Source organism: Pangasianodon hypophthalmus, chromosome 23 (genome assembly GCF_027358585.1).
Source record: "Pangasianodon hypophthalmus isolate fPanHyp1 chromosome 23, fPanHyp1.pri, whole genome shotgun sequence".
In the NCBI taxonomy this organism is placed as follows: Eukaryota; Metazoa; Chordata; class Actinopteri; order Siluriformes; family Pangasiidae; genus Pangasianodon; species Pangasianodon hypophthalmus.
The window spans coordinates 18,366,500-18,383,686 of record NC_069732.1 but is presented as its reverse complement, the minus strand read 5'-3'; the positions used below and the strand labels follow the sequence as shown (position 1 = coordinate 18,383,686).

The 17,187-nt window shown below is 42.0% G+C and overlaps 1 pseudogene; it reads left to right on the top strand.

Annotated features, from left to right (window-relative positions):
* Positions 1 to 2,924: 2,924 nt before the first annotated feature.
* Positions 2,925 to 7,941, top strand: LOC113535863 (hemoglobin subunit beta-like; annotated as a pseudogene).
* Positions 7,942 to 17,187: the final 9,246 nt, after the last annotated feature.

Sequence of the window (17,187 nt, the reverse complement as noted above, 5' to 3'; positions counted from 1 at the left end):
ACATGAAGATCTGAGAGCTGTCTGGGAGAAAAACATGCCATTTTAAGCTGTGAAAAAGGGAAAACTGATTAGGGCCATTGCACAAGCATTGTACAACAATTTACAGTACAACGATTTGGAAACAAGGAACAGGTCAGCCAATAAAAACAGCAGCAGCTGATGACAGAAGCATTGTGAGAGTAATGAAGAAAAAACAAAAGGGCAGCAGCACAATGCATAACATCATGCAGATACAGGTCAAGAGCTTCAGTTAATGTTCACATCAGAATGGGGAAAAAGTGTGATCTCTGTGACTTTAACCTTGGAATGGTTGTTGGTGCCAGATGGGCTGGTTTAAGTATTTCTGATCTCCTGGGAATTTCACACAAAACAGTTTTGTTTAGAATGTAAACAAAATTACCAATATTTACATAAGTCAAAATTATTAAAACCACAATTTTAGTTGACAACAATAATAATCAGTGATTTCTGAAGGCTGAGTTCTGAGTAGTTGGGCTTCTTGCAATATCAAAGTAATAACCACATCAAGGCAATAAGATGTTCAGTAATATAGCATGTATTGGAACAGAAAAGAATAAACACTGTGTGTATGTGTGTGTGGGTGTGTGTGTGTGAGAGAGGGGGGGGGGGAAGGAATATGTGTGTGTGTGTGTGTATATGTGTGTGTGTGGACGTGTGTGTGGACGTGTGATCTGCTCTAGTTCGCCGTGTGTAACCAAAGCTCGCTGACTTAGTGACCATGTTCATGAGCACAGAGTGAGATCAGATGCAAAGATAAGAGAGAGATCAAATAGAGAAGGAAGGAGCATGCAGTTCCCTTTATTTAAAGAATGCTGATTTTAAGGAATAGTTTGAAGCATCAAATTACTCAACACAGTAAAACTTTGAAAGAAATAATAGGGAACACTCTTTTCCTAACAGGTTGTGGTAAAAGTACTTTAATAGAGGTCCGCCCCCCATCCGTGGATGTTTGAGACCTACACAATCCACCGTCCGAAGAAGACTCTAGACCCAAAACACACTGCCAACAAAACAAAGGACTTCATCAGGGGAAAAAGTAGAAGATTTTATTCTGGCCAAATCATTCACCAGACCTTGAGCCAATTGAGCAGCATTTCACCTGAAGAGGACACTGAAAGGAGAAACCCCCAAAACAAACAACAACTGAAAGAAGCTGCATTCCACCCCTTGAAAAGCATCACACAAGAAGAATGCAACAGTTTGGTGATGTCAGTGGGTCACCGGCTTGATGCAGTTATTGCAAGCAAGGCATATGCAACCAACTATTAAATGTCATTTAATTTCATTTAATTTAAGACTATCTGTTCCAGTACTTTTGTTCACCTAAAATTGGGTAGTCTGCCATCAAAGGTGCTATGTTCTAAGTTGTTTAACACATCTAGATCTCATTCATCTTTTAATCTCAAACCCAAATGTCTTCAGTGTATAGAGAAAACAAAAGAATTGGCCTTGCCAATACTGTACTGTATTTTTTGTACAGTTTTTACATTCACATTTGTTATAAGGCATACTTAAATATATAAAGTGAGTTCAGGTATATTGGGACATCAGGTAAATTGGGACGGTTTAACTTTAAAAAGCAGCATTTACTTTCTGGCCTGACAAGTGAAAGTCATAACTTTTTAGCAAGTGGTTGCAGTTACCAAGAACTGCTTGGTAAAAGTAACTTAATCCATGTGACATTACATAAAGTATGTGGTCAGGATCAAAAAGAAAACTGACCACATCTTGGGGTAGGCTCATATGGAAAATGCTTATATATGTGCTAGTTACAAAATTGTCATAATAAATGACTAATAATTTTGTACATATTTATGATGCCTGAAAAATCCCTGGACATGAATGAAAATAAATATACACTATATCAAATGTAAAGTAAACTCCTGTTGAATAACCTTGCATATCAAGCTGTCTATAATAGATCACGTGTGTGCCTAGCAGAGAAAATCTCCCGGATAATACTGCTCTGTGTTTACGTCCGGAGTTAGCCAATAGAAATTTGCTGACCTGAGAGAAAAAAAGATGATGCGAGACCCCTGATTGTTTAGTAGCTCATGGCGTTTTCCTGATTAGCTTTATGACAATTATGGACTTTAGAAAAAATATGTGAAAATTGAGAATGCCAACAATCACCAATGAACTCACGGAAAAACATATAGATAGACTCGGACCACCTATTTAAGCTATAAATTATTTAGGCTACAGAAACTACAGAAAATGTCCGTTTTGAAAATACCGCTATGCCGTACCTCACCATGTGACTTGCTACCCGCATTGTGTTTGTGGGTAACCAATCCTCGTCCTCTGCCCAATATACCAAAATACCCCACGCGTGCGAGGTGCAAATTGGAGCGAGGACAAGGATCAAAAACATTTGAACAAAAGCGTCAAATGTTATGAAACTTGCTTGCCCATGGTTATAACAAATGCAAACCATGCGAACCTTTATCATAACATAAAACCCATAATGTTAAAAAGTCTGCCATTATCAATAGCATTGCGTATAGTAGTCCAAACATCCTCCATTTGTATTCCATGAAAAATACATTTAAGGTTAATTGATTAAGATCATTTTGTCTAACTCTAACATAACATTATTTCGAGTTTTGTGTTAAATTTTTATGGGGGGACGGGTAACCACAAACACAGCTGGGCTTGCATGCCACGTGGGGACACCATACAGTAGCGTGGGTATCTTCAAAATGTAGAAAGTCTCTGTAGCCTCTACAGACTAAAGAATTTAAATTTTGGATTTTACTATATACCGTAGGTGCCCTTAGATATCGCTTGTACAGTCTGCGATGTAATCAGTTTGCAGTTTTAGAGAAATGTGTGGAAATCTTTACTGCCAGATTTTTTTTAACCCTATTAACAGAAATATGCGCGGTTCAAATTGGGCAGAGGACGCTATCAGGTAGCAGAGGAGGACGTGATAACAGAATTGTCGGAAAAACTTTATTTGTGAAAAAACTGAGGGCAGTGGTAGCTCAATGGTTAAGACTGAAGGTCGTGAGGAAACCCCATCACTGCCAGGCTGCCACTGCTAGGCCCTTGAGCAAGGCCTTTAACCCTCAACTGCTCAGTTGTATAAAATGAGATAAATGTAAGGTGCTATGGATAAGGGCGTCTCATCGTAAACGTTTTTATCAGTATCTTATTATTTAGAAATAATAAAGCACAAATAATATACACGTTTGAAAATATAATTTATACTAGCCCATAATATAATATAGCTATGGGAAACCCATAACTCAGGGAAGTGTTTTTATCGGCCAACATTATTGCACACCAAAAATAAAGATTAATGCTAAGACTTAATGAAAAACGTCCACAAACAAGTAATCGGCTGTTGCCTACAGTGATAAATATCCATATTATGACCCTATGCAGATCTAGCATTAGCGAACAAGAATTTTAAAATCACGAAAGTGTTATCCTTTATTATGGACTGTGCTTTGTTCATTCATCCACTCTTTTGCGTCAAGGTTCATCCTCAAAGCGCAATGCGTTTACCTTTTCGTCGGGGAGCTGAAGCAAATGAGCGTTCATTGATAACCACAGGATTACCGACTGCGTCAGTATAGTGAAGCCAAAGGCGCCCTCCTGCATGTGTGCAGTGACGCTAAACGCTTCTGGCCATGCTTCAGTATTTATTATTATTATAAAAAGAAGAAGAAGAAACATAGTATTATTTAAGCATTCTTTAGGATTAGTGTTACATTGATCAAAGGCTTAAAATAATTAAAAAAAAAATTCTGTTTCTCTAGCTGTATTGAGTGATATTTCAGTTATAAAATAAATTATAATGGAACCACGGGGTGTGGCCTTCTGAAATTTTAGATAAGCTGTTCTTTCATATTTGACATATATCTGACATTTTCATACTCAAAGATAAGTGAAATAGTTTAAGTAAGTAGCAGTATAGTGTAAGTTATATTCGTGTGCTTACTTTGTCGAAATTAATTTACGTCTGCGTTAAATGTGAGCTTTCAAACGTGACTTAAGGCTTAATTATTCGTTCATTTAAATGGCTCTATGGTCTGTTATTTTTTTATGCAACTTGCTTAGCATTTTTACTATGTCTTTTCAAATATCCAATTAAAATATTTGATCGTGCAGATGACTAGAAAATGAAACACCCTAATTACACCTTAATTACCCGACTATTAGCCAAAAGGGTTGGATGCTTGGCACATCGCCGATCTTTTTCGAGCTTGCCCACTTTTGGAGTTCGTCCAATCAATATTTTCCTTCAGTCCAGGGAGGGGATTTTCAGCGTCAATAAAAAGAGCCCTGCTGCAAAATTGGTAAAGATTCGTTCAGAACAGGTTTTACTCAAGAATTCAAAGAATTCACTAAGACAGCAGTATGGTTCATTGGAGAGACGCCGAGCGCCATGAGATCGCTGACCTGTGGGGAAAGATCAGCCCTGACGAACTCGGACCACAGAGCCTGGCCAGGTAGGCTTATGCCATGTGAAAATTCGAGACACTTCCCAAAATTTCAGTCTGATATGTTTCTCTTTCGGTATAGACTGCAGATATCACATATATGTATGTGCCTGTCTTGTTGTCTAGACTTCTGATTGTGTATCCATGGAACCAGAGGTACTTCGCTGCCATTGGTAATCTAACCAGTGCCGCAGCTGTGACAGGAAACCCCAAGTTGGCGGCCCATGGAAAGGTGGTCGTTGATGGTCTGGACAAAGCTGTGAGGAATTTGGATCACGTTAAGAGCACCTACGCTTGGCTGAGTGAGCTTCACACTGCACATGGATCCCAGTAACTACACGGTACGTCTAACGTCAATAAATGTAGAATGCATTACAAAAGATCTATTTACATTAGGACTGGATATCAGTAATTGTAAACTGCAACCTCCTCGTGAGTTTACAACTTTGTTTACTTGCAGCTTGCTGGTGACTGCCTCACCGTATGTCTGGCCGCAAAGTTCGGACCCTCCTACTTCACCCCTGAAGTGCACAAGACTTGGCAGGAGTTCCTGAATGTCGTTGTGGCTGCTATGTGCAAGGAGTAGACTAAGCAAGCATCAGAATACACGCACCTTCAGGTCTTTTACTCTGTGACTAGAACATGAAATAAAACGTTAAAAACATATTCTCTGTAAGATATTCTGTTGAAAGCTAAGTTAACTTATAAAGTGTGAAATGCATGTAGACTGTAAAATGCAATTGTGTAACTTTATAACGTTAGAAGGCTAAAAGTGACATTTTTTTAAATAAGGAAGCAACAAACATTTGGACATCCAGTGGAATTTTCCGATGACATGGGGTTAAAAGAAACGATAGACTAGGCTTCTTCGGTGGGTCTAGTCTTCAATACCAGGCCGCTAGTCTTCATTAACAAACAAACAAACAAACTAAAATTTAAAATTAATTAAAAATAAAAAAACACAAACAAATAAATAGAAACTATGTACGTGTGCTTAGAAGTTTAATCGTTGTTCGCCTAACCAATACCCAGAGCTACGTTTACCCTTAAAAATGTAGTCATTTTAACAGCAGCTCTTTTTCAGTGCTGCAGCAACAGAAGTGCTCAAACTACAAGGACACGGACTTACTACTTTGTGCTAATTCTGTGGAAAGTAAGCATCTGTGACTGGCACCGGAGGAGTCTGAATCAATGCCGGTATGATTTTCTTCAAATTTAAGTATAAGTTTCACGTTTTTCCGTAGGACTAGTAATCGTTCTGAAGAGTCATTCCAAATTTGAGCATTTTTTTTTTTGCCAATTTTTCATTACTCAGACATTAGGCTAATCGGCTTATCATGCGGAGCTGTTCGTGTGTGGTGCTGCAATGCTACATGTGACCAGCTGAAGTCAATTCTGTCTCCTCTTGTGTTTTAAAATGAAAACTTGAAAATTAACACCCTTAGAAAAAAGTAGTTCAGTGGTTCTTCGAAGGAAGTCATAAACTTATTATAAGCGTTCTACCCAGAATTCTTTCTGATTTTGAATACACTGAGTTGTAGGGTTCTATATAAAGGCATTAACGGTGTCCCCAGAGAGACAGGTGAAAATTCCTTATGCTTCTAGGGTGTGGCGGGAGTGAGAGGATCAGAAAATTGTGCGGAGAAAACGAAAAACTGGATTTAGACCTTTTTTTTATGCACAGACTTACATACAGTAGGTAGTACGGCAAGTGCACGTAGCCCTTCACGAGTAGTTAATTATATATGGTAATTTTATATGGGCCCGTAGCCTGTAATTTACCTGTAATTAGAACTCCAAAGATGATAAATTATTTATACCCTTTTTTTCTTTAAGCAGCGTCTCTCAGACGGAGAGAGGAGCGGCAGCAAAGACATGATTTCGAGAGAGAATATGTTTATCGCCCTAGCCTTTGACGCTTTTCTCAAATTATTATAGAGAACTATTGCATTTTTTTTTTTTATGCCTTATATATAAACAAATATTTTCAGTCAAAGCATATTTATATATGCTGGAGATTACTGCGTATACTGCCACAACTCAAGGAGCTGAAATGAAAATACAGCCGTATTTTTTTCCGGTGGTATGGCGTGCTGGTCTACTTTGAACAATGATTCGTCAAACGTTTTAGTTAAAAGTTTCATGGCTTATTACTGAGGCAGCATATTAGTAATGCAAAAATTGCTACAGAATTTGACACACACACGAGCTGTGTGTGTGTGTGAAATACTAAAGCATGGCCAGAAGCCTTTAGCGTCACTGCACACACGCAGAAGGGCGCTTTTGGCTTTACTATACTGACACACTCCGTATCCTGTTGTTATCAGTGAAAGCCCATTTGCTTCATCTCTCCGATGCAAAAGGCAAACACATCTACTGGCTTTGCAGATGAACATTATACTTTGAAGGTGAATGAATAATAAAGAAAAACACTTTTTTGACCCTACCTGAATAGGGTAAAATATTTTAATTATGATATTAACCAGTAGGCAACGGTTTATTACTTGTTTGTGGAAATGTCTTCATTAACGTAATTTTTGGTAACTGACTGTTCACTTCCTGCCTATATCCCAGCCCTTGACAGGTGCCATTGTAATGAGCTGGTAGATCCATGACACTAGTCACGTTTACATGGACACTTTTTGTTTCAATCGGAATGAAATCAATCAGATTGTTTAATCCGATCGCAGTGTTTACAAGAACGCTGAATAAAGTAATCGAGTTGATATGCGCGTTTACATGACAGAATCGGATTTGATCTTCTTACATGCGCACAGTGCACGAATACACGTTTCCCGCCGTTCCAACATGCAGATACTAGCAGCCACTCTCTTGCCATTGCTTCTTTTTTCGTTTTAAAAAGCAGACTTAACATTTGCTTATTTCAGCTGCTAATTAAAGGACGACGAGCGCATGATGTTTTGTGTGGTACTGCGTGAGGAGAGGACATGTAAACACTTCATCGAAAATGAAACCAGATAGTTCTGCCCATGAGCAATGACGTACAAATCACGTAATGACGTATGACGCACGGCTGTCAGCGGTATTGGGGCTCTGACCGTAGCCTCACCAGGTGCCATGTACCCCTCCACCATTGAGCATAGTGTCATAAATAACTGTCGTGTCATACTAAAATTCTCCTTCCACTCCTCGTCTGTGAAGTGGTGCAAGACGACGTCGTCCCACCGGTCTTTGCTTCGGACCCTCATCCACAGACGCCTTGTTCTGGGCTCGGGAAGGGGCATTTTAACTGCTTGATAAATACACGCAGTACCGCACAGAAGCAATGGCAATAGAGTGGCTGCTAGTATCTGCATGTTGGAACGGCGGGAAACGTGTATTCGTGCACTGTGCGCATGTCAGAAGATTCTGTTATGTAAACGTGCATATCAACCCGATTACTTTATTCAGCGTTCTTGTAAACACTGCAATCGGATTAATCAATCTGATTGATTTCATTCCGATTGAAACAAAAAGTGTCCATGTAAACGTGACTAGTTTTGGCCAATTCATTCCGATTGACGTGTTTACATGTGACTTTTTAAATCTGATTGTGCTTCTAGTCCAATTACGATCGGATTATTAGTGTCCATGTAAACGCAGCTATTGTTGATGCGCTATAGAACTTGTGTGGTCTACTACACCTTTGAGTTAGTTTTCTGAATACTTGTGACAATCTAAGGTCTCATGTGGAGATCTTTACCTGATCTTCAACTTTGTACTGTGGTGGTTCCTCTTCTGTGTCATTGGTGAATTCTTTGTTCATACTTGCTACTTGTTTGAGGCATTGATGGGTACTTTCCACTCATCCACTGCAGGTGAGTCAGTGGGGTTAGCATTCCATGGAAATGGGGGCTGGTAGCCGACTCAAATGGGGTGAGCTGGGTAGCAGAGTGACAAAGCAAATTTTGGTCATATTCCACCCATGGTAGAAATTGTGACCAGTCATCTTGTTCATCAGCGCAGAACATTCTGAGGAAATTACCATTTTCCTGGTTGGCTCTCTCTACTTGGCCCTTTGCCTGAAGGTGATAACCAAATATGAGGCTTACTGACACTCCCAGTTTCACTATGAAATTGTTCCACACTCTAGATGTGAATTGAGGTGCTCACTTTATCCTCTGGGATGCCAAAGTATCTGAAATCATGGTTAAAAATATTTTCTGCTATCTCAAAGGCGGATGGTAGGTTCAAAACAGACCATGATTACCATGTGTTGCACTGAGACACTGGAATGTCTGTGAGAAAATCTCAGGCCAGATGAGACTATGGTCTATGAGGCTTGTGTAGTGGCACCAGTTTGCCAGCAAGCAGAGTTTTGGAACTGTTGCTTGGGCACAGGGGGAACACAATAATATGTGTGTATATCAGTGATTATACAGGGCACCAGCATTTAGCTTGGAAGAGTTGGCATGTTCTGAGAATCCTTGGGTGTCCCTTGGCAGGTGAGGTCTGTGCCCAAGTGACCGGTTTATCCTGCAGGGGTGTTGGCACATAGGTTTTACCTGCCAGGCATGAACTTGGCACTACTTGATTTCCTGATCAATGTCCCAGGATAAGGATCCTACAAAACTTAACTGCAGGAGGGTGTGCTCGTCAGTGGGTGCTGTGGGATTTGCAAGATAAAGCCATGAGATTCTGCTTTAGCATTTAGTATTTTATGAGCCAGGCCAGTAGGAAACAGTGACCTGGATTCTTGCAAAGAAAAGTGCCCACTGTGCTCATCTTGAGTTGAGTCTTTTTGCACTTTTGAGATATTAAAGGTTTTTATGGTCTGTGTAGATAATGAATGGATGTGTAGCCCCCTCTACAGTGACGCCGTTCCTCCAGGGCCAACTTAACTGCCAGTGGCTCTGTTATGCCACTGTCATAGTTTCTCGGCAGGAGAAAGCTTCTTAGAAAGAATGCTTGATGGAGCTTGGGCTTCTCTCCAAAGCATTGTGAGAGCACAGTACTCATCACTGTCTCTGAAACATCTACTTCTGCAATGAAGGGCTCTGCTCTGCGTGTTTCAGAGTGGAGGCTGTGGTGAATGATTCCTTGAGACATTCCAAGGCATGCTCAGCCTCAGTGTTCCATTTGAGTCTCTTAGGTGTTTTCTTTAACAGTGATGTGAGGGGGTGACAATTCAGCTGAAGCTCTAGATGAGGAGCCTGTAAAAATGTGCAAAACCAAGAAATCGTTGAAGTTCATTGATTGTGGTCAGCTTGGGCCATTCTTTGCACCACAGAGACTTTCCCGTTGTCCATGAGCGCCCCCGCTTGACTGATGAGATACCCAAGAAATGCAACTTCGGATTTGTGGAACTTGCACTTCTCTCTTGACATAGAGGTGACTCTGGAGGAGGCGAGCCAGTACTTGTTTTACATGTTCAGTGCAGAGCAAGGGGAGGAGATGGGGGTTGTGGAACCTTGAGTGTTGGAACAGTGGGTGACCTGATGTGTAGGATTGTGTTCCACAATGTTCAGTTTAGCTTGTCCAATCTGCATGGGTTCTGTGGCTGTTGGATCTGAGGAAGAACTCCATTCCACTTTAGTCATTTGTTGGTTCCTGAGGAGTTGATCCAGTCGTATGGAGAGGTTGATCAGCATTGTAGCACATGGCTGGATCTCCAGAGTAGTTGCCTGGACAAGTGATGGGTGGCAGAATGGATGGAAAAGCAGCGGTGTGGCTAGAGATGATGTTATCATGTTAGTAAACTGTGTGATGTTGTAAACAGCTAACTGTGTGATCTTGGTAGTAAATAGCTAAATGCAGAGACGGCTGCAGTTGCAGGTAAATGCTTTATTCAAAAGATATGCAAAGAGATTCAAAACGATACACAAGAGCATGGTCAAAAAAACAGGCAAGAGTCATGCAGTGAGAAAACTGACTTGGGTAGACAACGCCTGATTTTTAAAACCAGAAAACAAGTAAGAAAAAAAGATATTTATTTATTTATAGTATCATGCCCAAGATAACAAGGCTTGGAACGTCAACAGTGTAAACACAGGACAATACCTCACACTGTGTGTCTGTATGTGTGTGGTTAATCCCAGTTGATTGCAAGATTGTTGCTAGTCAGTTGCTGAGGAAACTCAGCTGGTTGCTAGGGTGTTGCTAGGTGATTGCTAGGCTGACCCAACCAGTTGCTAGGGTGTTGCTAGGTGGTTGCTAGGATAACCCAGTTGTTTGCTAGAGTGCTGCTAAGCGAGTGCTAGGCTAATGCAACTGGATGCTAGGTGGTCGTTATGCTAACCCAGTCGGTTGCTAGGGTTGTGCTAGGTCATTGCTATGCTGCCCATTTTGGTTCATAGAGTGTTGCTAGGTGGTTGCTTTGCTATCCTAGCTGGCTGCTACAGTGTTGCTAGGTGGCTGTTATGGGGTCCCAGGTGGTGTGCAATGATGTTTCTAAGAGGTTTCAATATGACCCCAGTTGGTTGCAAGCTTGTTGCTAGTCAGTTGCTAAGCTAACTCAGCTAGTTGATAGGGTGTTGCTAGATGGCTGTTATGGGGTCTAAGGTGGTTGCAATTGTGTTTATAGGAGGTTCTAGTATGGTCCAAGTTGGGTGCAAGATGATAGCTAACCAGTTGCTAAGGAAACACATCTGGTTGCTAGGGTGGTGCTAGGTGGTTGCTAGGCCAACCCAGTTGGTTGCTAGGGTGGTACAGGGTGGTTGCTAGGATAACCCAGTTGATTGCTAGCATGTTGCTAAGTGGTTGCTAGACTAACCCAGCTGGTGGCAAGGGTGTTGCTATGCTGCTCATTTTGGTTGATAGAGTGTTATTAGGTGGTTGCTTTGCCATCCTAGCTAGCTGCTACAGTGTTGCTAGGTGGCAGTTATGGGGTCCCAGGTGGTATGCAATGATGTTTCTAAGAAGTTCTAATATGATCCCAGTTACTTGCAATGTTGTGGCTAGTCGGATGCTAAGGAAATGCAGCTGGTTGCTAGGGTGTTTCTAGGTGGCTGATACAAGGTCCCAGATGGTTGCTATGGTGTTTCTAGGAGGGATCAATATGATCCCAGTTGGTTGCAAGATTATAGCTAACCAGTTGCTAAGGAAACACATCTGGTTGCTAAGTGGCTGTTATTGGGACCCAGGTGGTTGCTATGGTGTATCTCAATATGATCTCAGTTGTTTGCAAGGTTGTAACTAGTTGTTTGCTAAGGAAACTCAGTTGGTTGCTTGGGTGTTGACAGATGGCTGTGATGGGATCTCAGGTGGTTGCTATGGTGTTTCTAGGAGGTTTCAATATTACCCCAGTTGGGTGCAAGGTTGTTCTTATTTGGTTGCTAAGGAAACTCAGCTGGTTGCTAGAGTGTTGCTAGCTGGCTGTTTTTAGGTCCCAGGTGATTGCTATGGTGCTGCTAGGATGTTTTAATATGTTTCCAGTCAATTGCAAGGCTGTAACTAGTCAGTTGCTAAGGAAACTCAGTTGGTTGCTAGAGTGTTTGCTAGGTGGCAGTTATGGGATTCCAAGTGGTCACTATTGTGTTTCTAGGAGGTTTTTATATGATCCCAGGTGGTTGCCTGGTTGTTGCTAGATGGTTGCTATGATATTCCAGGTAGTTGCTATGGTGTTACTAGCAGGTTGCCTTGGTAATCCAGTTGGATGCTAGGGTGTTGCTACATTCTCCACGTACTACATAATGATTGAGTTTCATATCTTTGGATCCTGTGGTTTGGTTTTCATGACCTAATGACTTAAAAATAAAATCACCTTGACCTCTTCCCTATGGACAAAATGACCCACTTCAGAGCTTTGCTACGCCACAACAGCATACATCTGATATTTACCAAAAGCACAAGCACACCATTCCTGTATGAGATCTGCGCCTGTGCTGAATTCCGTGGCTCTACATAAAAACCTGTGACCTGTGAAAACAGTCCAAATTTTCAAATAGAATAATAAGAATCAGAAGAACAGAATGTGGCTCTTTCCAACCATCATAAATATTATGACCCTATGCAGATACAGAAGCGGATCCAGGGGCAGGGAAACTGGGGCACTGGCCCTACAGTATTTGAAATCTGATTGGCCCCTGAAGAGCCCATGTCCTGTCACTGTCTGATTACCCAAATTCTGATTCCCATCCCTGGAATATGTGTTTTACTCAAGAAAAATTTGTTGCATGTAAACACCTTACTCAGAAAATCCACTGAAAGGAGACATAAACGCGTGCTCAGTCCGCAAGGAACTGTTGATACTAACAGATGTCAGCGGGACATGACACCAAATTAAGTTAATAAAAGCTTCTTTACAACCAACTACGCCACCTAGAGTATAAACTTGAGACCCCAGGAACTCACCATTAATACAGGTTCGTTATCAGGGGATGGAACAGCGGAAAACACCCGACAAAAAAAATGGAAAAATCAGGAAAGGATAAAAAGAGAATCAAGTCCAAAGTCCACACTCAGTGGCATCAGGAATCACAGCCATCGTTCCTGTACTCTCAGTCCCCTAAAAAGGCCGCAGGAGTGGCAGTGCGGGAAAATAGAAAAAACAACTGCCAGCATCCAACGTACTAATCTCACAGCACTTAATATCCACACAGATTATCAGTCTATTCGGTAAAACTAATATAACCTTTAAAAAAAAAAAAAAAAAAAAAAAAAAAAAAGCAAAAAATATCGGCCGACTTAAAAGTCACTTGTTTAATAAAGTCATCCAATCTGACTGTAGACTCTCTCTCTTCCCTTACAGGTGATTTGACGGAATATTAATAGGCCACTGCTAGATCAAAACCAATGGTACTCACAGCGTGACCGGATAGCAACCCTGCTATCCAGTCTGATGTAATCACGTGCCGAAGAATCACATCAGTGTTCACTCTCGTCTCCACAGCACCCGCAATAGACTCTCACAGCCGTCAGGATGCCGGCGCAGGTGCAACAAGTCTCTTCTCGTACTCGCCCCTTGTTAGGCCGATTCCAGTTGCGATCACACAGTGCTGCCACCTCGTGTCCCGGTCACAACTGCCTTTTTATAGGGGAACATTCACGGCTCTAATCGACGTCCATCTCTCATTGTTAATTCAATTGACTTAAATAGGGGTGTGGCTTGGAATACTGCTTACAGCGAAAAAAGAAGAAAAAACACAGCAATCCACACAAAAGAAAAACACAACAATCCAAGTGAACTCATGCATAAATATATAAAAAACATTATGCAACACATTTAATTTCCCCCTTATCACATTATCAGAGATTTAAGTAGTTCTTTGTTGGCTCCGCACAGCTCGAGTAGATAGTCAAAAAGTCAACTGAGAGTCACATGAATCAGAGACATTCATTTGAAAGGCAGGGTTATTAAATAGCAGATGATAGATGAAAGCATAACCAACAATTTCCAAACAATTATGTTTGTTTTGGAAGAGCTACTCTGAAAAGGGATTATGCTGGTGCTGACTTGTATTAAATTAACTTGACTAAACCATGTGTGGCATGGTAGTGTAGTGAGTAACCTTGGGATTGCACAGCTCCAGGGTCTTGAGCTTGGGTGACTGCGTTGAATTTCTTTTATTTCATTTTTTTTTCATGGTTTTGTACGGTGGCCGACAGGTGCCACCTTAAAATGTGAAAAACGGATGCATCAAACTGGCAATACAGGCATGGTACCAACACGCTGAAAATACAGAAAACACATGCAGAATAATGCAAAATGCGGCAATAAGCCAAAAACGGAAAGGTTTACAACAAAACAAATCCGAGGGATGTGTGACAAACACCCCGGAGGACCACTCGAAAAAGAAGCGAGAATGGTCATATTAACACTGAGGTTAAGCCAGTCGGTCTTCCTGAAACCACTGCTAATCTTGTTGCACGTAAAATTTAGGGGAGCAGTATTTAGACACTTAGCATTAATAGTGCCGAAAGCAGAAAGTGTGGTTTCAGGAAGAGCGGCTGGCTTAACTGTAGTGTTAAAAGGACCAGTCCCTTCTTTCAGCCAGGTGTTTCCGCTGGTGGGAGTTTCAATTACACAAAAATGTTATCAGGCAGAAAGAAAAATGATTCGTTCAGAGAGATAAACAATCAAATCATAGAGGAGGCGGGTCTAATATATTGAAAAACAGGCGAGATTAAATGGAGGAATTTGATGCCTGAGTACACTTTCGCCAAAAGTAAGAATTTTTAAAAGTTTTTGTTTATCTGGGTTTACCCTTGCTAAGCTAGCCTGAGTCATTGAGCACATTATTATTAGGCTAACAGTCAGAATTGAATGTGTTCTGTGATGTGTGTATCTGTTAGCTGTGGCTGAGTCACAGACTGCTTTTTACATGCACATCAAATTCGCGTAAGGTCTCTATTCAGGTTGCAGCCATATTCCGAATACTATGTTTATATGCTATAACATGTCTTTATGTTGGTACAAGAGGATAGCTCGCCAACCTGAGTTGCAGCAGAAAGAAAAACAGTCAAAACTCACACAGGTTTGCATTCCACAATTCTGGAAATCTCCAGGAAGTATTGAAGTATTCAAGTGTCAGTGGGATCTCCAGTGATATTCAGGTGAGTAGTATAAACCCTTCAGCCATAACATTATGACCACTGACAGGTGAAGTGAATAATATTGATTATCTCATTACAACAGCACCTGTCAAGGGTTGATATATATTAGGCATCAAGTGACCAGTCGGTTCTCGAAGTTGATGTGTTGGAAACATGAAAAATGGGCAAGCGTAAGGATTAGAGAGACTTTGACAATGGTCAAATTGTGATGGGTCAGAGCATCTTTAAAACGGCAGGCCATGTGGGGTGTTCCTGGTATGCAGTGGTTAGTACCTACCAAAAGTGGTCCAAGGAAGGACAACCAGCGAATTAGCGACAGGGTCATGGGACCCAAGACTCACTGATGTACGTGGGGAGTGCAGGCTAGTCCGTCTGGTCTGATCCCACAGAAGAGCTATTGTAGCACTAATTGCTGAAAAGTTAAAGCTGGCTCTGATAGAAAGGTGTAAGAACACACAGTGCATCGCAGCTTGCTGTGTATGGGGCTGTGTAGCCACAGACCTGTCAGAGTGCCCATGCTGACCCTGTCCACTGCCAAAAGCACCTACAATGGGCGCGTGAACATCAGAACTGGACCATGGAGCAATGGAAGAAGGTGGCCTGGTCTGATGAATCACATTTTCTTTTACATCATGTGGAAGGCCGGGTGTGTCTGCATCATTTACCTGGGGAAGAGATGGCACCATCATGCATTATGGGAAGAATGCAAGCTGGCAGAGACAGTGTGATGCTCTGGGCAATGTTCTGCTGGGAAACCTCGGGTCCTGGCGTTCATGAGGATGCTATTTTGACACATATCACCTACCTAAACATTGATGCACACCAGGTACACCCCTTCATGGCAACGGTATTCCCTAATGGAAGTGACCTCTTTAGGCAGGATAATGCACCACAATGTAAAAAATGTACAGGAATGGTTCGAGGAACATGACAAAGAGTTCAAGGTGTTGACTTGGCAAATTTCCCAGATCTCAATCCAATCGAAAAACTCCCTGAGACAATACGAGGAAGAAACCTTGAGAGGAACCAGGCTCAAAAGGGAACCCATCCTCATCTGGGTGCAACTGATAGTGCAATTATAAATAAATCCCTGTACAATTTTCTTTACAAGTGCAATTGTGCAACCAATAAATTCATCATAGTTTTTGCAAGAAGACCAGTTGGTTAAAATCTATCCACTGTCCACTGATGGAGTCCTGAGTATGAAGGTGCTCATGGCAACTGCAGCCCCAAAGCCACTACAGCAATCGCAGTCCCAAGCCATCGCGGTACAGCTCCCCATATGTGATCCCCAAGCCATCTGCACAGCCCCCAGGAGGCACTATCCCCCGCAATCCAAATGGTTCTTCAGGCCGTCCATATGGAGCCACCCCCAGCAGCGGCGAGCGAACTCAACCAATGAGAACTTCAACAAGAAGTAGGACATCAGGATGGGTCAGGCAGGTCCATACCATAATGTTATGCCTGATTGGTGTAGAGCTCATTGGTTCTCCAGTAGAGGAGTTGATAAGGGTAGGGAGACAGGTATGCCTGCTCCTCCTTTACCTCAACCAAGAACCATCAGTTAGCTTGTCTCAAGAGGATCTGTATACTGTCTCACTGGCTGCTTTGGATTCCTTGGTTGAGCCTGAACAAGGTCACTGGAGGTCACTTACTGGAGGACACGTCATCTGCATCGTCCCAGTCTCAGTGGTCCCATAGTGATGAGGGCTCAGACCTCCATCAGTAGTTTTTTCATTGCAAGATACACTGAAGATGGCACTAGCCAGATTGAATCTGGACCCACCTTCCCAAGCTTTGGGTCCTTCAAACCTTCTGTACCATTCAGTCTCTCGGCCAGAGGATTTCTTGATGTGGGTTTGCCCCAACATTATGAATGTAGTTGCTTCTGCCTTTCATTCAGCTCCAGCAGCTAGCCCAGACTGGGTGGCATGTACTTTGGCAGCGATGGCCAATGCACAGGAGATGGGTCTTGGTAACATACCTCCAGTGGAGACATGTTTATCTTCCTTGGGAGTGTCCCCTGATGAGGCCCTCAAACAAAATCTTCGATGATGTGTTGGTCAGGGTTTATAACACAGTTTCAGGGTTGATCTGGGTGGGGAAGTCTATGACTAAGGGCCCCCCGGATGGCACAGCATGAGAGCTGCTTGATGCTTCCCTGCAGGCTTTAGGGTCAATTGCCTTTTCTAGTGGGAAAGCCCTGGGGCTACTGATGCAG